This window comes from Canis lupus, chromosome 2 (assembly GCF_048164855.1).
Source record: "Canis lupus baileyi chromosome 2, mCanLup2.hap1, whole genome shotgun sequence".
NCBI lineage: Eukaryota > Metazoa > Chordata > Mammalia > Carnivora > Canidae > Canis > Canis lupus.
This window is the reverse complement of record NC_132839.1, coordinates 3,372,291-3,392,447: the sequence shown is the minus strand read 5'-3', so window position 1 is coordinate 3,392,447 and position 20,157 is coordinate 3,372,291. Positions and strand designations below refer to the sequence as shown.

General features: G+C 53.8%; 1 long non-coding RNA gene across 1 annotated transcript; it reads right to left on the bottom strand.

Moving 5' to 3' along the window:
• Nucleotides 1-12,596: 12,596 nt before the first annotated feature.
• On the bottom strand, nucleotides 12,597-20,139 carry LOC140609769 (uncharacterized). Its single transcript, XR_012011499.1, has 3 exons — nucleotides 19,870-20,139; nucleotides 19,303-19,421; nucleotides 12,597-12,721 (listed from the first exon to the last, which is right to left on the bottom strand). It is a non-coding gene; the product is annotated as an uncharacterized lncRNA (long non-coding RNA).
• Between the last annotated feature and the right edge of the window lie 18 nt (nucleotides 20,140-20,157).

The following is a 20,157-nucleotide window of genomic DNA, read 5'->3' as shown; positions in this document are numbered from 1 at the left end:
AGAGAGACTGGCCCTCTGGATCGTCTTTCTCCTTCTCTGGCCGAGGGAGAAGAGTCCCTCAGAACCAAGGGCAGGCCGGGGCCTCGGATCACGATGCCGCGTCTGAGAGCAAGGGTGCCGGCAGGCCCAGGCCTCGCGCTGCCACTTGGCGGTGCGCCGACTTTCTTTGGAAAATCCAGCATTCACACGTCTACCCTGTGGGCCAGGGAGAGGACGGTGCTAGTTTTGAGCTCAGACCTTTTTTGGTCAAGATGGACGTGTTTAAAGTTGACGTTGGCACTTTCTACAACTTCAACAGCATTTTCACTAACACCGTAAACTTCTCTTCTCCTGGCGTAAACATCCTCAGTTTCTTCAATGATTATTCCTTTCTTTTAACTTTTAATTTTGATTTAAAATTTTTTTAATTTAAATTCAGTTTGCCAACATATAGTCTAATACCCAGTGCTCATCCCGTCAAGTGCCCCCCTCAGTGCCCGTCACCCAGTCACCCCCACCCCCCGCCCACCTCCCCTTCCACCACCCCTTGTTCGTTTCTCAGAGTTAGGAGTCTCTCATGTTCTGTCTCCCTCTCTGATTTTCCCCACTCAATTTCCCTCCTTTTCCCTTTAATCCCTTTCACTATTTCTTATATTCCCCATATGAGTGAGACCATATGATGATTGTCCTTCTCCGACTGACTTACTTCACTCAGCATCATACCCTCCAGTTCCATCCACATCGAAGCCAATGGTGGGTATTTGTCGTTTCTAATGGCTGAGGAATATTCCATTGTCTACAGAGACCACATCTTCTTTATCCATTCATCTGTTGATGGACACCGAGGCTCCTCCCACAGTTTGGCTATTGTGGACATTCAATAATTATTCTCATGGAGCAGCTTCTAGAACTTTGCCTCTGGTCAGCCTCCTCCAACAGGGCCAACAAGCTTATTGGTTTCACCTGGAATTTTTCTTGAACTACTTTTCTTCAAGTATTTTTTTTTTTTTAATGTATCATATCCACATTAACAAAATCCCTCATGCATCACCTCGTGTGGCCAGTGCACATTTAATAGTGCAATGTATTCATGTGATCAGGATGCTAGTGTTGTAACAGAGCAAAGTTAAATGGCCCCCACCTCACAGACATGCACATACCCTGTTCTTTGCTTCTCAGGCCTGTGGTCTGCTACAGCCTTGGGAGTTGCTAGCAGTGCAATCTCCAGCCTCTTTATTCTTTTTTTTTAAATACATTTATTTTTTATTGGTGTTCAATTTGCCAACATACAGCATAACACCCAGTGCTCATCCCATCAATTGCCCCCCTCAGTGCCTGTCACCCAGTCACCCCCACCCCCCACCACCTCCCCTTCCACCACCTAGTTCATTTCCCAGAGTTAGGAGTCTTCCATGTTGTGTCTCCCTCTCTGGTACTTCCCACTCATTTTTTCTCCTTTCCCCTTTATTCCCTTTCACTATTTTTTATATTCCCCAAATGAATGAGACCATATAATGTTCGTCCTTCTCCGACAGCCTCTTTATTCTGACCGTGTGGAATTGCCTCTTCTATTTTCTGTTTATCTGGATACAAGACTGTGCATCTATATGGCTTTAAACACATCTAGTTCAAGCTTAAGGCTATAGTATCACACTGTGTACCCAGAAGGTGTTTAATAAATGCTTATGAACAAAATGCTTAATCTATGCTTCTCCAGTAATTAAGTGACCACAGAGTCTTTCTGCTATTGTTAGAAGGCTTTAATTCTTCTCATCTTTTCTTTTTTTCCTTTTTACTGTATTTTAAATTCTTCCTGAAGTTGTCAGTGAGGGAATCTGTTTCTCTTTCATCTCCCTACTTGCATTAACTGAACAGCAGAATTTGTCTTTACTGGTCCTAGTGCCACATTTTTTTCTTTAATTTTTAAAAAATTTTTTATTTTTTTATTTTTTTAGTGTCACATTTTAAAAGAAAGGGGAAAAAAGGAAAAAGAAGGGCGTTAGGGATGTGTTGCCCTCCTTAGTAATACATGTTTTCTGTTCTCTGGATGGTTTATGATTTAGAAACTGTGGACTCCAGTATCTTTCCTATAGCAAACAGAAACAACCGAGGGTACATCAGGGTGATTAGTATGCAAGGGGCCGATTCTGGGATATTCACTATAGCTTGTCCTTTCAATGTGTCTTCTTTTGACATCTTCACCCCGGGTATCCTGGCAACACAGCACTTCACAAAAAAACAAAAGTCCCATAGACACTGTTTGCTGAATTCCATCAGAATAATAAAAAGACTGTTTTATTGAAGCATTTGTTGAAGACGGTAATTTAGAAAAATAGCAAGACCGCAGCTCAATGTACTGGATTCAAAAGTGACTGACACTGAAGGAAACCTTAGTGCAAAGGGTGGTGACTTTGGGTCCTGTAATTCCTCGACCATTTGCAGGAAGAGGAGGGTGAAAGAGAGACGATTTGTGGACTAAAGTGGGAAGTAAACCAACATGGGAGGACTTAGAGTCAGGAATCCCTCGAAGGGCCTGCTGTGCCCCGTGGGGTGCCTGTCTCCCCCGGGCCGGAGAGGGTCTTCACGGCCTGTGCGACCGACCTCAGAAGGGTCCCCGCCGCGGCCCGGAGCCCTGCCCGCCCGCCCGGCGCCCCATCCGCGCCTGCTGGAGTCCGGGCCGCCCGCTGAGGGCCGCACACCGACTCTTGCTAGGCCTTCGGGGGTCCAGCGACCTTAGCAAGACATTTGGAACTTGGGATCCATTCAGTGCAGCGACCACGCCATCACTGATCCCCTGGTTCCCTGTGGGCCTCGCCAGGTGAGCTGCGGCACCTCCGTGCGACCCGGGGATAGGCGGCCGCCCGCCCGGAGCAGGTGGGGGACGTGTGTCGGGCCAGGGCTTCCCCTGTCGCCGTGGGCCCCGTGTGCGCCTCCCGAGGGCAGGCCTGCCCGTGCCATCCCGCCCCGAGGTCGCTGGCTGCGGGGGACCCCGGACTCACAGGGAGGACAGGGCTCCCCCAAGAGGTGCGGGCACGCGGGCTGTGGGCCGACGCAGAGCCCTGGGCTTGGCGGCCACCCCCTGGGCAGCGCAGCCCCCGGCTCCCTCCTGCGGGGCCCCCGGGACCAGGCCCGCACCCCTGACCCCGTGTCCCCCGCCAGCACCCAGGAATTTGGAAATGCGAGTCAGCAAGGGTTGTCACCTCAGCAGTTTTGACCTGGGGATGTTTGTCCTTGGAGGGCCAGGTCCCGTGGGGCCCATCCCTGCGGGGATGACAGCCGCGGCCAGCTGGGGGGGGGGTGGGACGGGGCGGGGGAGAAGGGCGCGGAGGGGAAAGGACAGAAGGACAGAGGGGCAGGAACTGTCTTGGGTCTTGGTCTCTTTCCAGGCTTGAGTTCCAGTTTCGCCTGAGGACCAAGTGTCCTGGGTTCCCTTGGGACCAGGGTTCCCAGGAAAGACCAGGAATGTGACGGCCTGGGCTCATTGAGCGGGTTTAGCCGAATTACCATTAGAAAGAAAAAGGCAAGAAAAAGGCTCACCGATGACAAGCTGATCAGAGAAAGCTTCAGGGCTGGAAGCAGGCGTCTGTCTGTCCCCAGGGGGTCCTGTTGTCCCCTCCCGGGCCTGTGTCTGTCCCCCAGCCCCAGACCGCGGGGAGGACCTATTTCCTTGACAGCTGAGCTATGTCGAGGGGGCGCCGGGGGCACAGACCACAGGTCATTCCGGGGATCCGCCGGCCTACCGATCCCTGAGCTGCAGTCACTGGGGGGACGGGACGGTGCTGCAGTCCCCTGCCTGCCATGTGGGTGCCCGGCGGTGGGGCCAGGGTCTGGGGTCTGGGGTCTGGAGTCTGGTGTCTGGGTCCAGGGTCCGGGGTCTGGGGTCCAGGGTCTGGGTCCAGGGTCCGGGCCAGGGTCCAGGGTCTGGGGTCCGGGTCCGGGGCAGGGCTGCACCCAGATGCCTGGGCAGCAGGGTGCAGTGTGTGCCCCCTGAGCTCGCTCCTGGGCCGCGGGGCACCTGTCTCCGGGCAGCTCCTGTTCTCGGGGGCGGCCCAGGTCCCAGGGGTGCAGCGGTGGCCTCGGCTGAGGCTGTGCAGGCCGCCTGGGCGGCGACAGAAGGCGGCAGCGAGCCGGTGCTGGTGTCTGGGGGTTGCGCACCGACAGGAGCCAACTACTGGTGTGGAGCAAGCATAGAATTAGTGACATGAAGGGTCCTCTAGAAGCTTCTGACCCCTGCCAGGCGGCTCACAGGGGAGCCCAAATGATGCCGATGAGGCCATAACCGCGTCGGTGGTGGCGGTGGTGTGGGGCAACTCCTGCCTCACGGGGCACCAGGCGTGGTCTGGGGGGTGGCTCCCGTCCTCAGGGCCCGTTGTCACAGCAGCAGCGTCCTCTTTGGAGGACGAAGCGGCTTCTGGGGGCAGGAGGCCGTGCGCTGCTAGGCAGAGCTGGGACAGGTCAGCCTCCAGAGGGGTGGAGGCCCTGGGCCTGCCCAAAATGCATGCAGGCAGGGCCACGCGGGCACACGGGGGCACTCGTGGGCACATGGCCACCCGGCCCGCAGCCCAGGCCCCGGGGGTCAGCAGATCACCTGCTAACTGGCCTTAGGGGGAGCCCGGCCTTGGAGGCCCGCCAGTGCGTGCTGCGCTACAGGGGGCTCCCCAGGCAGCGCGGGTCCCCCAGGCCGGGGCCCGACCAGGTGGGCTCCGGGGCCCGCGGCTCGGGGTGTCTTCCAAGCCTGGGGTGGAGGCGTCGGCAGAGGCTGGTGTGGGGCCGGGGACAGCAGTCCCCTCCGCGGGCCCCCATGGGAGGGCCGGCAGCCCGCCTGCTGCTCGTGAGCAAGACGTGAAGAAAGGCAAAGAAGGCACCCAAGACGGAAGTCACCTACTCCTGAGGGTGGCGCCCCCCTCACCTCTGCGCCCTGCTCGCCAGGAGCGAGTCCCCGAGTTGGGCAGAGTCAAGGAAAGGGGGTTACACAAGGGCACCATCGCTGGCACCATCGCTAGGGGTGAGGCGCGGGGATTGTTTCCAAGCTGCCCACCGACCACCAGCCCCACCCGCTGAGACCCTCAGCACCCACGTCTCTGCTTGCACACTCGCCTATGGGAGGCTTAGTCAATTTGAGGCCAATGTTTCCATTTGACTTTTGAGATCCCTGAGACGGAATCCAAACCAGCTCTCAGAGTGGGCCTGTTTCGCTTGTGGCCGCCCAGCTTCTCCTTCCTTCCTGGGGCTGGTCCCTCACCTTTCCTGCGGAGGCCCGCTCTTCCTCCGTCTTTGGTCTAGATTCAGGGTGGGCAAAGGGCCTCACCACGGGCAATCAGAATTTGGCGTCTTCTTGCTCGCAGGGATTGCTTACGGAAGGGTGCGTTCCTCAAGCGGGTCCAGTGTACACACCCTGAGATCGCTTTTCACCATTTCCGTGAACCACCTCCCTTCTCTACCTTGGGAGGCGCCCTCTACCTTTAATGTGTTCTCGAGGGCCAGCCAGGCTCATCCTTCTGAAGACCAGTCTTGGGCGACGCCAAGCACGTTGCCCCAGCCACAGACACCTGGAGGTGTTGGACAATTTATACTACGCGCCCCCTGTTTTTGTTTTCATTTTTCACGATTTTGACCAGCTTTCTAAAAAAAAAATGATAATAATTGAGCTGTAAGTCACGTATCCTACACGTCAGCCATTTAAATGTACAGTTCGGTGGTTGTTACATGTTCACAAACGCGTGCAGCGATCACCACGATTTTCGCACATTTTCATCACCTCAAAAGTAACACACGCACTCTTTAGCCACCACCCTTCTATCCGTCGTCCGCCCCTGAGCGATTGCTAATCAACTTTGTGCGTCTCTATACTTGCCAATTCCGGACATTCCACATGAACGGGGTCAAACGTGGTGTCCGGTGACAGGCGGCCTTCCCCGAGCGTAAGGTTTTGGAGGTTCGGCCACCGTGTTGCGTGCTTTATTCCTTTTAGGGCTTTATTCCTTTTTGTGGTCATATAAACTTCCATCTTTCGGTCACACCACATTTTGTTTGGATCATTTCCACTTTCTGGCTGCCACGTCTAATGCTGCTATAAACGTGTACGTACGTGGTTTTCTACGGACAAGTGTTTCCATTTCCCTCGTACACATACTGAGGAGTAGGAGCCATAAGGCCATAAGTCGTGAGTCATAAGTCGCTGGGTCATAAGGTAACTGGAATTTAATTGTACAAGGACTTGCAGGACCACTTTTTGAGGTGACGGCACAGCATTTCACCTTCTTCTACCCTCAGTGTGTCTATCATGGCGGTTCTGATTTTCCCACGGCCTCACCAACATTTGTTATTATGTGGCTTTCTCTGGTTCTCGTCATCCGAGTGGGTGGAAGGTGGTATCTTATTGTTTTATTATTATTATTTTTATTATTTTTATTTATTATTTTATTATTTTTTAATTTATCTTTATTTTTTAAATTTTTTTCATTGTGGTTTTAATTTACATTTTCCTTGAGGACCGATGATGTAGAACAGTATTTTTTTTTTTTAATGCACGTACTGGCCGTATGTGTATCTTTCTTGGAGAAATGTTTACTGAGGTCCTTCGCCTACTGCTTAGGTTGGGGTCCCCCACCCTGTTGACACCGTTGGGTGTGAGAACGTGAAGCTTAGCTGCAATCTCTTAGGCTAAGACAACTCTGAGGCAGGCCTTTCTCCCCACAGTTCCTTGAAAGAATCGGGTGGAAGCCAACACCCTGAGACTTCTGACAACCCTTCCCTATCAGACCCCTCGGGGAACATGCGGTGCTTGTCTTGAAAAACGCCTGCCTACCTTCAGCTCCTTCCCTGCCTGTGTGCACGTCCTTCCTCCTCGGGAGGCAGAGCGTGTGCCTCTACCGGCCTGAATCTGGGCTGACTTGTGACTGCTTTGTCCAACCCAGAAGTGGCGCTGCCCACCTGCAGACCTAGAATTGAGACTGGCAGCAGGTTCTACAATTGCTCTTGAATAATTGCCTAAGAAGTCCGAGGGGTGGTTGGAATCTTATCCACCCTCTGGGGTTTCCTTCTGAGTTTTCAGACCAATTCTGTTTTTATTTTACTACAAAATATTTTCTCATTATAAACTGCAGTTTCTCATTGGAGCAAATTGGGGGGGAACCCCAAAGTTATATGGGAGGGGGCAGGGAGAGGGATGAAATGTTAACTTGGAGGATTTCTAGGGCAGTAAAAACACCCTGTATGTAATATGACGATAGGAATGTGTCATTGCACACTCTCCCAAACCCTTGGGATGCACAACACCAAGAGGGGATCTGGGGTAAACTATGGACTTTGGATGATTATCATGTATTAAAGTCCAGTCATCAGAAAAAAATGCATTGCATTACTCTGGTGGGGGCTGCTGATATCGGGGGAGGTGATGCTTATTGGAGGCAGGGTATGTCTGGGAAACCTCTGTACCTTCCCCTCAATTTTGCCGTGAGCTTATGCTCTAAAAAAATGATTTTTTTAAAAGCATACATAAAATAATAAAAATCATTGGAAATATACTCCTCAGTGACAATTGCTGCTAATGTTTTGCTATATATTCTTGCAATTCTGCATTGCTAATAAATCCATATCTGGCCATCATTTGTCTACCAATCAATTTATCTTTATGTATTTTATCAAAAATGTGCAGCTTGATTTATAGGTACCTTTCCAAACCCTGCCAAGTTTCTGACCAGGGTCGTTATTCTCATGGTCTTAGAAGCCTGGGACACTCTGACAAAGGACAATAAAGTATTTGGCTCCAGGAGTTATAAATTAAGAAAGAGAGCTTGGAAGAGAGAGCATTGTGGAGGAGGGATGGGGAAGAAAGGTCACAATTTCCCCCTGAATAATATATCAAGATCTCTGACCCTTAGCATAGCCAGGGTCCTTATATTTTATTATTATTATTTTTTTGGGGGGGGTCTCCATCTTTTAATGCTCAAAATCTTTTTGTTTTGTTTTATCATTTCAGAGGACCCACTTTTGTTAAGGGGATGGAATGGATGAGCTACAGAAAAAAGTTTTCCAGGTTAAAGCACTTACTCAGTGGAGGCCCCATCATCGCCTGAAACACTTCACCTCATTCAAAGAAGAGATAGCCCACATCTACCTGCAAGTTTTACATGATGGGACTTTAAGGTAATGGGTTCTGCCTCAGGTAACACAGGTAGAAATAGAATCGCAGGAGAGGATTCTCGAATGCTGACCACAAGGCGTGGGGGTGAACTGCCTGGGTCGGGGGGGGGGGGCGGCGAAGGGCTGGGATAGAACAGGTGGGATGCTGTCCAGCTAGAGGTCCCTCGGAGGACAGCTGGTCCAGCAGCGGCACGTCGCAAGCAAAGCCCACGCATCATTTGTTGCTCTAGAGTAACATAAAATACAAGATACAGCATCTGCTCTAGTAGGGTGGTGAGGGAGGGAGGGGGCACCAACGGGGGCGGGGGGGAGGATGCACTGACGAGTACCAGCTATTGTCACTATGAAGAACCAATAGAAGGTGGATTGCAAATAGATCCCCACTGGGAATCATGTAAAATTCAAGAAAATCTGCTTTGGCACCGTCTTGCGACAGCATACGTATGCAGCAGATGAGTAAAAGTGGCGAGTCCTTCTGGGAATGCAGTGGTTACCTTTCCCCACCCCATGGATATCGAAAATGTCACTTGTTACACCCAAGCCCGGGGGAGCGGAGGGAAGCGGCTCGCCCTGCAGCATCTGCTCTCCCTGCCGGCCTCCCGCCTCGCTGGCGGAGGCTGCTTCCGAGGCTTGCAACGCCCGACGCTCCCATGCCTGTTCCGTGGCAGTGTCGTGTGGTGTAGGTGCCTACAACCCAGTGTGTCCGAGCTTCCCGCCGTTAGCCACCAAAGGCTACCATCTTCACGTTTCTGAAATAGGATTTAATGAATTTACATCCATTGAAAGAAACCCCTTTCCCTGACTGCGGCGATGCTGGAAAAGGAATACGTATTTGTGGCAACTTATCTGATCCAGTGCAGTTCCGCACAAAACAATAACTGCCTCGATTCCAGCACCACCTTTTTTTTTTTTTTTTCCTCCTGGAGTGCATTTTTGCAAATCAGGGATTGCGGCAGCGTTAATTAGAGAGACCTTTGACTTTATTAGATGGCAGCCGTTGACCTCGGTTGGCTTCCCAAGCTGAACTGAGTCCAAATGACTGGTTGACGGGCTGGGTGTTGTGACAGATTTCTTGACTGTGCCGGTTTGCCTCAACGAACGTCAGCATTGGGACAAAACAATGTTACGTGCAAAGTCAACAGGTATGTGTTAGAAAACGGTGAAATGGAGACACACAGACTCTTTCCAGGGAATAAATTCCAATCATAAATATTGGACCTTACAGACTGGATTTCGGATAATAAAATACAGGCCACGTGGTTCTCCCCATCGTTGCGCGTCGGCGCCCCTGCTCCCGGAGTGCCCACCGCAGCACCCTCAGGTATAGCAGCAGGGGCTGCCACCTCTCAGATGGGACTGCGGTGGTGGGGATGAGGAAGAGGGATCTGATGGGCGGATTCCACAGAGGAGCCCCCTGAGAGTGATTCCATGTAGGGGCGGAAGGATTTGGAAAACTGAGCTTTTCCTCTTGGAGACAGCATTAACGGAGCGCTGGGCATGTTCAGCTCAAGGTTCCAGGTGATGTGAAGGTGACAGAAAGTGAATGGTTGAGCATGGTATCCTGATGGAAGGGAGCCGCGGCCTGAAGATGTCCCTCGGCCCCCAGAGAAGCAGGACTGAGCCTCCGGGCTGGGGGTGGCTGTGGGATCCCAAGGCCAGTTGCTGTCCGGGCCTGGACTCGGTGTGTGCATGTCTCGGGGACACTGAAGAGACACTAACGACTGGGGGGAGGCACAGTAAAAGGCCAGCAGGGTGTCGAGACCCATATGGGAGCTCATTCCAATGCACCTCATTTGCAGAAGAAACTTGGGGTGTTCTGAAGACCAGCTTGATCTGGGAGCCTGCGTGGCCCGTCCTGGTCAGTTGGTGGCACACGCCGTCTCCATGCCTGGGGTTCCTGCTTCTCCCGGGGCTGCACCTGGCAGCTCCTGTGTCCACGCCACACGGATGCAGGCTGCTGGGCCCTCGGGTGCCCACAGAGCCACGTCTCTCTGAGGCCGCTGTACTGCATGGTGCCAGCCCCAGGTCCTCTCCGGGTGCCCAGCGGCGTGGGTCCCCGCCCAGGGGGACCCTGTCCTGCATGCGCCGCCTCCCCCCGGCTCCCCTGCAGCTGCTGTCAGGTGGCCTCCTCCAGGGGGCCCGGGGTGAAGGACCCCGACTCCAAAAATCCCACAGGCTTCTTGGTTCGGTCCTTGCCCCGTACCTGCCCTGAGGCAGCGAGAGAAGCACAGAGCTGGGGACCTGCTTGGGCTGCGACCTGGGGTGGGGATGGGGTGGAGCAGGCACACAGGAAGTTCTGGGTTTGAGAGCCAGCGCCCCAAAGCCTGGGGACCCACAGGCTGGGCCAGGTGGGGGGAGGTGGGGCCCAAGATCGCTCCTTCCTCGGTGCTGCCCTGGCCGCAGGACGCTTGGCTCCTGCAAATGCAGGGAGGGGGACGCATGGATTTCCCACTTCGACGTTTCCTTCCAAGGAGCTGACACAGTAGAGGTTTACGCTCAAAAGGAGATTGGGTTTCCCTTGCTTTCTGTAGAGTGATCTGGCCTTGCAGGCTGTCCCCCCCGCCCCCCGCCCTCCCCTGCAGGCCCCAGGTACACGGGCTGCCCCCCCCCGCAGGCCCCGGGTGCATAGGCTGCCCCCCCCCCCCCGCAGGCCCCGGGTACACAGGCTGTGGGCCAGTGGGGATGCGGGGGCTCCCGGCCGGCGGTGACAGGCTGATGCAGCATAGAGGACACAGCCTATGGTGCTCTTCAAAATAAATCCGTATTCTGGGTACCTGAAGGGAAACCAGGCCTGAGGGGCTTGCAAGGCAGGCTGAGCAAGGATGCAGCCGAGGAGGGTGGGAAGCGCCATGGGGTCCTGGCCCTGACTGAGGGAGGCTTTTCCCTGAAGACTGCTGGCGAGGAGGGAAGGCAGGGGTGGGGTTGGGGGGACAGCACCCCCTCCGGGCGCCCCATTCTAGTGTGGCCTGCCCCGCCGCGTGTGCACGCAGAGGAGATCCAGAGGAGGAGCCGGGAGCGGGTGAAAGTGGTGGCTCGGGGGCTCTGGGGTGACGGGCGGGGGCCCGGGCATCGGAGGAAGGAAGCAGCACCGCGGGGCTGCGAGGGGTCGCTCGGGCGTGGATGCCACCCTGGGGTGGGCTCAGGCTGGCGGAAGGGCCTGCTCTCCGTCCCTGCCAGCGGCGTCAAGTGCTAGAAATGTCACGGGGCCTGGGCGCAGGGCTAGCTTCCCTCCCCGCTGTGGGTGTGCAGGGGGTCCCGCAGGTACGGGGTGACGGGGTGACAGGGTGAGGGCCCTAGCAGGTGCAGCCAGCGCCCACCACTTGCGTGGCCTCGCTCGGCCCTGGGTGTCTCGCCTGCACGATGAGGATGGCCTTTGGAGCTGCGGGATTAAATGAGGTCACCTAGCGATTTATTCGTTAAGTCATTCCTCTTTGTCCCCCTTGGGTAGCGAGGACACCAGTGTCGGGGGACAGTCTGCCTCCACAGAGGGTACAGACCACAGACAGCTGGATGTGGACATACAGAAGAGAGGGTCAGGCCCTCATCAGCGTCCGAAGCAGGTGGAGGAGACACGGTGATGGGGTGTGAGGCAGGGCCTCCTGACTAAGGGGGTGTTTGGGGAGCCGGGGAATGAGCGCTGGGAACAGGCCATGCCTCTCCCAGAGGGAAGAGCGCGCCAGGCTGTGGGGCAACAACAGAGGAAACTCTGAGACGGGAGCCCACTTGGCGCACTTGGGCAACGACCGAAGGCCGGTGGGACAGGGAAGGGTCGTGGGAGAGGAGGCCCGAGGAGGGGCGGCTGACGCAGGGCCTCGTTGGGGATGCGAGGCCCTGACATGTGCAGAGGCCGGAATTAAAGTCTACAGAAGGCGCTTGGTGTGTGTCGGCTCCGTCCTAGAGCCTCCCTAACTCAGTCCTCGCACGGCCCCGAGCTGGGCCCGGGACTGGGACGCTGCGTGAGCTGCCGGCCGGGAGCGGGGCCAGGTCTGAGCCGTCACTGCCGCCTCGGCACAGCCTGGGCCCCGCAGCAAGCAGGTTGCCCCGCTGTGTGCAAACCTCCAAGGACAAGGGAACCCACAAAGCAAAGCCCTTGACGGCTTCTCAGCGTCCCAGGAAAATATCCCTACACCTCAGTAGGGTCCGTGGGGCTCGTGCAGAGGCCGCTGCCTCCGCCTGGAATGCTCTTGGCCCTCAGAGCCCCGCTCAGGGTTGCTCTTCCCGGGCGGCCCTACTGACCCCACTTCTCGGAGCTGGTCCACCCTCCAGTGATTTGCTTTCTTGGTTTCTTGTTCCTTCATGGCTCGCTTCACCCGGCGATGCTTTCATTTGTTTATTTACTCATTATTTTTATCTCTGTGTCTCCATTCCCCTTGACCCTAAGCTCCATAGGAGTAGGCGCAATTGGCTAAGTATTCCTGGGGCCAGCACTCAAGACGTATTTTTTTGAATAAATTAATAAATGGACAAATTAATATTTTTTGAGCAGATTTTATGGGAAATTTCAATTTTTTTTCTTTTTAAACAATATAGCCATTTGGAGATGGCTTGATTGAAGAGTCACAGTCACTTACATCAAAGTGTTCGTGGTTTTTCTTTTCTGTAGATGAGAAGGGACAAATAGGACTTTGATGTACCTCCCATTATTTACATCATTAATTTCATGTATTGTTTATGGTTTTTTATGTGGCTGCTGCTTATGATAGGTTTCTTTCTAAGGGGGAGTATTCTAAAAGCCAAGAGGCATCAAAATGATGATTCTTTTTTAGCCTGAGCAGGTACTATTTACATACGAATATTTGGAAATATGGGAAATTACATGAATATACATGATTCTTTAATCATTAATTAAGGCATTGGTTCAAACAATAATTGAGCACATCTACACAGCTGACAATGTGGTACATCCCGGAGCAAAAAGATAAAGAAGTCAAAGTCTTTCTGTCTGGGGAGTCTATAATTGAATGAGAAAGACAGCTAAACACAACGAAAACCCATTTCGACAGGTTCTACACTAGAAGGAAGCCCAAGGCATAAGGGGAACCTCATCCCGTCAGGGGGCATTTGTCAGGGAAGTCTCCCTCCATGGGTAAGTTGCCTGGGAAGGAAGGCAAAGGACCAGAAATGGGATTCCTGGCTGAGGGAATAGTGTGTCCAAGGGTACAGGGGCATGAGGGGGCCTGGAACATTCTAGGGGCTGCAGGCAGAGCCATTAGAGTCCGTCCTACGTGGATATCCTGAAAAGGCTCCATACTGGTCACACGCAGGCTCTATCCCCCGACGTGCAGATTTCTCCCCAGGTTTACCCCCCTTTCCCCTGATAGCTGTCTTCCCCTCCGTTCAGGGTTAGCCTGTATACTCCATACTTACTCCAACCCACAAGTCCTCTCTCATGATGTCCCTAATCCCTAGGATCTTTCCTAGTCTCTTACGGCAAGTCGAGCTCTTCGCTGCCCTTCACGGTCTGTCTCCACTGCGGCCCCTTCCAGAAAGATTTCTCCAACTGCAACCTGTCCATGGTGATCTCTCCCAGCTTTGAAATGATTTCACCCTTAAGACAACCTTGTCTATTCTATCATCTTCCATCATCCTTGTCTATTCTATCATCTTCCATCATCTTTCAGTTATTTCAAGTGTTAAGTTCGCATTCCCGACTCATTCATGAGTTTAGCAATGGTCAGAACCCCTTTGTGACTTGAATTTATCTAGCTCAGTTGTGGGACACGATGAACACGTGTGGACATACTACAGTTTGGTAAATACTAGCTGACGCCTTTTTTTCCCCCCGAGGGCATGGCTGTGTGCTGATTGTGGTTTGGCGTGCCTCGCCTCGTGAACCTGGGTGGTAAAATGAGCACCGGTGTGTCCTGTGACCTTGGGCAATTGAGAAGAATCAACTAGATCTGTATATGTCAATATGTACATGTCACCCAAATGTTGACGATGTTGAGTGGAGATAGCAACTTGCACAAAGGTACAGGATGACACTATCTGGGTAAATTAAAAAAATATATATATACTATATCATATTTTCTAATGGTCATATATACTAAACATATTTAAAAACATGTACATACAATGGAATATTCCTCAGCCATTAGAAACGACAAATACCCGCCATTTGCTTCGACGAGGATGGACCTGGAGGGTATGATGCTGAGTGAAGTAAGTCAATCGGAGAAGGACAAACATTATATGGTCTCATTCATTTAGGGAATATAAAAAATAGTGAAAGGGAATAAAGGGGAAAGGAGAGAAAATGAGTGGGAAATATCAGAAAGGGAGACAGAACATGAGAGACTCCTAACACTGGGAAATGAACTAGGGGTGGTGGAAGGGGAGGAGGGCGGGGTTGGGGTGACTGGGTGACGGGCACTGACGGGGGCACTTGACAGGATGAGCACTGGGTGTTATGCTATATGTTGGCAAATTGAACACCAATAAAATATAAATTTATAAAAAAAATAAAAATTAAAAAATTAAAAAACGTATACATATATAAATATATACATACATATAAATACATACATACATACATACGTATTTTCTGATGGCCATATATATGTGTGTTAGAGTATACCCGACATCGACACATGCCAATTCATGTTCGTGGATTCAGAGGGCAAGGGTCAAAGATGATTGCAACGTGATCTATTTTAGTTTTAAAAAACAAAAAAATCCTGAAGCACGGAAAACATTTCCAATAGTTAATACGTTGCAGGGTGGTTTGTTGTATTATTTCTTCTACTTTTTCCCTATTTAAGGATTTTCCTCGAATGCGTGAATATGTATGCGCACATAGAAATTGCACGTGTGCTCAGGAGCTGCAACGTCCAGGAGGAACGGAGGCCACGAAGGTGCAGGCCTACAGCTTGAGCAGCTCTGTCACTGTGAGGAGGACGTTTTTCTCATAAAATATTCAAGCCCCTGTGTCTCCCCCATTATTGCACCTTGTAGCTCTGGAGATAATTCTTGTAAAAATAACTTCTGTGGCCTCTGCATGGTGTTTGGTTTTGCAGGAGGCTTCGTGAGGCGATGTGGGAGCTGTCCCAGGGGACCTCAGCTAGCTCGCTCTGAGTGAGCCGAGGCCTTCTCTCCACCTGCTCGGAGCTGGGATTTCAGGTGAGGCTAATGGGCTTTAGTTTTGCCGGTAGGTGGACTCCACGGGGCCTGGATTTTAATGCATGAGCCCCTGACGTCCCACGGTGAAGAGTGACTCAGGAGAGTTACTAACAGGGAGAAAGCGTCAGGGCCTGCTGTTAGGATTCCCGTTAGAACTGAGGGGGTGGGCTGGGTCGGGAGGTGGGGGCCACCCAGGGACCCCAGGACAGCGCCAGCTTCCGGGGTCTGAGCTGCTCTTGCTTAAACTCACGTCAGCGGCAACGACGGGAAGACCTTGAATGAACAGACTGAGCCGAGTCAACAAGGCGGTGCGACCTTGCAGCCCAGCAGCCGGCGGAGACCGCGGAGACGCGTGGCTCCTGACGGCAGCGCCAGGCTCTTACCACCAGCTCACAGACGGGGAGGTTTCCTTGAGATCCGCGGTGGCCTGGGTTCCCAAGGGTAGGCCTTGAGGTGCGCATCCCAAAATCTTGGAAAATTGTGCCCGTGGACCTGTGTGTACGTGCATGTGTGCGTGTGGAGATGCCAGTACGGCAGCGCCTGTGATCAAGCAACGGAGCAAAGCAGCACGTGGCACATGGCAGCTACTAAATTGCAGGTTCCTGTTGATGTTGGTTTTTTTTTTTTAGGATTTGATTTGTTTTTTCATGAGAGACAGAGAGGGGCAGAGACACAGGCAGGGGGAGAAGCAGGCCCCCTGCAGGGAGCCCCATGTGGGACTCGATCCTGGGACCCCGGGGTCACGCCCTGGGTCGAAGGCAGATGCTCAACTGCTGAGGCACCCAGATGTGTCCCCACTATTGTTATTATTTACAATAATGATGACATTTGTTGGTTTAAACTTAGAGGGGGAAAGCGCACCAAGGGGGGCCTCGGTAGAGGCGAAATGGTCCGCCCTAGTGCACACACCTGACTCACACGCTGGCGGCACGGAAGGTCCCCTGGAAGCGGCCCCCCCCTTGGCTGTTGAACAAAGGCGTTGAGCTTCCACGGGGCTCGCTCCACAGTGCTCGCTGCCTTTCTCCAGCGCTTACACTGACCTTGCAGCATGTCGTGACCACCACCCCTCGAGAGCTTCAGAAACTGAGGCGCAGTGAGGTGAAGTAACCTTCCCAAGGCCGCAGAACGACCAAGTGGCAGGTCTGGGATTTGGGCACAAGGGCGGTGTCCCTGCACCCACATTGTGCAATGAGGTTGATCCGCAACCCCCTGGATGGTGCTCCAGCAGACCTCGTTTTGTCTTTGAATGAGCGGTTTCTCTTCAAACAAAGATTTCTCATTCCTGAGGGGGCCCACGTGCGCCTTTGTCATCGCGGATACACTCGCAGAAGGAAGAGAGCCGAATGGTCAGTGTTAACAGCTGATGTGCATTTGGCAGCTACTGTGAACCGGGCACTGCTTTCGGGGCTGCCCCTGTGTCAGTCTTTCAATCACTTGATCCTTGCGATGCCCCCTGAGGTAGGTGCCACCATTACCCGGTTTTACAGTCGAAGAAGTGGGGCGTTCGGGGGCAGAGCTAGGATTTCAGCCCAGGAGTCCAGTGGAGGCCGACTGGCTGCTCGTCGCCCTGCGGGCTTTAGGTCACGGCGACACAGTCGTGCGCAAAGCCAAGCGGCAGTTGGCAGAAAGCGTTCCCTCTGCCTCGCAACCCAAGGGCTCTGCTTCCCAGAGTGAAAGACGTGCCCCCCCCAGGACGTGTCGCCGGCATCTAACGTCGGAGCAGTTAGGCAGCAGCAGGCATTCTAGCCCATATTTACTGAAATCAGGTTAAATGTCTGCCCGGTCTGTGATCTTGGAAATCTACCTGGCGGTGACGACCTGCTAAGCGGGTACAGTGTCCTGGCGGGATCACAGAGTGCCGTCTCCGGTGGCTCTGCACAGGCGGGCTTTTGCGATGTTATTTTTATGGAAAGTCGTGTTTTTGGTTGTCTGATTATGCGCACTCCCGGCTTCGCTTATGTTCCACGTTTTGCTTGTTCTCCTTTCACAAATTTGCCTTCCTTGTGACGGGACAGCGTATTTTGGGTTCCAATGGGTACGGTAGCCTGGGACGCTGCAGGCCCCAGGAGGCCTCAAGTAGTCAGAGAGAAACAGGTGGAGGGGGTGGTGGTAAGAAGCACGCAGGGGAGCACAGATGCTAAGTGTCATCCTGCTCATCACCCTTCCTCGAGCACCTGGAGGCAGGGCTTGGGCCCCGCGTGCGGTGGGACGGCCGGGGCTCCTGGCGCTCCAGCGGGGCTGCGGAAGCCAGCGGCCTCGCCCTTTCTCCCCACGGTGCGTCTGTGGTGCCCGCCGGGGCCCATCCGCTGCTCTACAGTCGCCCGGGGCCGCGTCCAGGGAGCCGCGGGTGTTTGGAGACCTGCCATCCGTTACCGGGCAGATGGGGATCCATGGAGCCGTGTTCCCTTGATGCCACGGTCTTTACCCTCAGATGGCGGAGGTCAGGAGGGCCTTGCCGGAGGCACAGACAGCTGCACGCGCACGCGAGGTGGGGACGTGGGTGGGCTGTGCCGTGTTGAGCTCCTCCGACGCGCACGCCCTGTTCCTGGGAGGACGAGGCCGCCAGGGGGGAGCGTGCCCACGGCCTCACCTTCCTGCTCCTCTCAGATGTGGGACTTGTGAGAATAATTCAAGACAATCGCTTGCAGTCGTGGGTGACCTGTTTATTTAGATGGTGTTCCGGGGCATCTGCATTTTAACCCAACTTCAATCTTCCTCCAAGGGCATTGATGCATTCTAGAAGGAAGAAACTGGGCAAGCAAGGGCAAGCAAGCCTATTTCTGGAACTGGACATTGCTTCCCGGTGCCCCTGAACCCACAAATGGCCGCATCGGCTGCATGCGTTGGGGACTGAGTGTGCGTAGCGAACACTCACGTGTAGAGGCGCCTGAAATGTGTGCCGAGACTCTGTCAACTACCAGACACAAATTATAGCAGTGACTGTAGTTCTTTCTTTCTTTCTTTCTTTCTTTCTTTCTTTCTTTCTTTCTTTCTTTCTTTCTTTCTTTCTTTCTTTCTTTCTTTCTTTCTTTCTAAGATTTTGTTTATTTGAGAGAGCCAGAGAGCGAGCAAGCACAGGTGAGCACAGGTGAGTCAGGGGAGGCAGTGGCAAGGCGGCAGCAGGCGGCCCAAGGGGCTCCAACCCCAGGACCCCGGGGTCATGACCTGAGCCCCCTGGCGCCCCCATACGTAGCTCTAGCTTGAACGACCCACGCGACCAGGAGGGACTGCAGAGGACTAAGCCCTGGGCTCCCTCACGTCTCCGGTTGCTGGAAGGACCGTGCGGCCCTTCTCTTGGGGGCCCGGGCTGTCACCCCTTCCTGGCTCTGGGGGCCATGCCCGCCCGTGTGCTTCTGGCTGGGGGCACGTCACCACTGAAAATCATTCCCATGACAAGCCCACGTCGGGCAAGGGCCGCAGGACAGAGCTGTCCCCGGCGTGATGTGCCCCCTGGACACCCGCAGAGCTTGTGGAAGTGCAGACTGCTGGGCTCACCCCGAGTCCTGCGTGCTGCTTCCCGGGGGGCCCGCGTGGGTCTTTCCTGCTTTGAGAAACCTGACCCAGGCCTGCTTCCATTCGCGGTGGCCAACACGAGCCTGTGGGATAACCCCCCCGGGCTGAGGTTAGAGAGCCCGGCCGCCCGAGAGCCCAGGGCTGACCCCACAGCCGCTGCCCCTGGCGAGCAGCACCCGTTTCTCATCTGAGTTCAGATCTTTGTGACAAAGATGATAACACTATGGGCAGGAGGGCTCCTCTGTCCTCCCTCATGAGACGTGACCTTTTTGGAAGCAACGCACCTCCTCTCGTAATGATGAATGAGAGGCAAGGCACCTGGAGGGGAGGTAGGAAAGGAGATGGGGGGTAGGGGTGTGGGGGGTTAAGGGCCAGCCCAGGGAAGCCCTGACAGCTTCCAGCAGGATGACCCACCAGCTGGGCCTTCGGGTAATGTCCACGGGCTGGCCAGGGCCACCCACAGGGGTAAAAGGTAGGAGGAGACCTACCATGAAGCCTTGTCCAGAGCAAAGCGATGGAGAATGTTCCAGAAGGATAAACACTTACACTAATGCCTGAACGATTAGCCCTGGGATGGGGGCCCTTGTCACAGCTGCAAGAGCAGTGGTCGCCTGAAATGGGACTCCTCCATGGGAGTGAGGACGCAGCCGAACTGAGCTCCGGATCTGTGGATGTAGTGGGAGGAGAGTCTTGAGTGACGGGGGAGGTGGAAATGCAGACAGAGCACAAGACAGAACCCAACCACGTGCAACAGGAAGCACGTCTGCGTGTGGGGCTGGGGAGATGAGCGCCCCTCGGTGATCAACACAGAGTACAGAATAGGTGCATTTATATGTGGAAAAACCAACGCCATAGCCTAAAAGCTTTTTTTTTTTTTTTCTTAATGAAAATTTGGAAATTTGGACTAAAGTTGGTGTCCCAGAGCATGGTTTTGAGAGAGGCCATATTCTGTATCCTTTCAACTTTGGGCTCTTTCAGTAAATTTTGGGGATAAGAAAATTTAGTCGTACCCTTGGTCAGGTCTCCCCACTTCTGTTAGTTCCCAATACAAAGTCACAGGATGTTTAAAAAAACAAAAAAGCGAAACGCGACACGGTCAGTCGGCGTACTCACTGTCTTGCCATCTCTCCATCCTTGGCTTGGAAGCCTGCTCGCCCCCACGAACCTGTCCGTCCGGTTCCTCCCAGGTGCCTGTTCAGTACAGGGCCTTGCACACTCCACCTGGTTTTGAAACAGTAGTGATTTCCATAGTTTCTAGGCTTCCTTCCCAACCAGACGAACTCCCTGGTTCCAAGCCCGAGGCTAACACGGGTCTAAGAGCAGCTCTGGGGAGAGGAGGGGCGGCAAAGAGGGTAGACTAATGTCTAGGGCGGGTGGGCAGGGGTAGCATCCCTGTCTACA